General features: G+C 41.8%; 1 protein-coding gene across 1 annotated transcript in view; it reads left to right on the top strand.

Moving 5' to 3' along the window:
* Positions 1–979, top strand: part of LOC119593605 — a gene marked incomplete in the record, with an annotated part of 44688 nt that overhangs the window by 7482 nt on the left and 36227 nt on the right.

A 979-nucleotide genomic window follows, 5' to 3' on the forward strand; every position in this document is an offset into this window, starting at 1 on the left:
CGCAAGAATAGGTTGGGACTCGAAATGGGACAAGGATGGGAATGAACACAATAATAGGATGGATATCATCGCAGTGATATGAAGGGGATGAACACAAGAATAGAACGAGGACTAGCGCAAAAATAGGATGGAATCAGCGCAGCAATATAATGGGAATCAACGCAGGAACAATATCTCTTACAAAAGCCCTTTAAATTAGACAGAAGAGAGGTCGCGCTAAGAGAGACTAAACCTGGCGTTTATCCTAGACAGCCTCGAGGAAGTTGGACTCTAGTATACGAGGCGAAGTCGGATGTCCTGAAGTAGCATCTTCCGAGGAGGCATCAGCTGGCGGGCGTCGAAGAGCGTGCGCAGGAACTAAAGTTGTCATCGCCTCGAAATGCCTCGTTGCCAGAAATCGTTATCCAAGCCCACGGCAACCGCCAGGGAAGGGTCTGCTCTCTCATTTGCTCCTTGCACTTACTTCGTTGGAGTGCACGAAGCTGCGGTTTACATTGTGGCCTCTTTTTTATTTTCGATGCCTGTGTCAGCGGGGAGAAAATCGGTGAAGGTGGAATGCGTCTTTTTTGAGTTAATGTTCTTTGAAATCTTTCTTACTGAACGGTTTCTGATACACAAAAATGAATTCATAAATTTCATGTAGTTTAGTCATATTTTACATTTACCTTTACATTAAAAAAGTTTAATTTGGAAAGGGAAAACTTGTTTCCTTTGCATGAGATAAAAAAATAGCAAATTTCCAAAAGCAAACACAGACGAATTTTATATAGGTAAGGCTCAGGTTACGCATGTATTTGGCCCGGGATCGAAATACGAATATTGCTTTAGGAAATCCCACAGCGTGTAGGCTAGGTCTTGCCATGTTTATCAATTCTTGTTATACGTTTTTATGCAAACAGGAACACACAAGCAAATCTTCTACGAGATTTATGAGTTTCGTACCGCTTTATGAATTCAAAACGAACCAAACCATGTTATT

This window comes from Penaeus monodon, chromosome 32 (genome assembly GCF_015228065.2).
Source record: "Penaeus monodon isolate SGIC_2016 chromosome 32, NSTDA_Pmon_1, whole genome shotgun sequence".
Lineage (NCBI taxonomy): Eukaryota > Metazoa > Arthropoda > Malacostraca > Decapoda > Penaeidae > Penaeus > Penaeus monodon.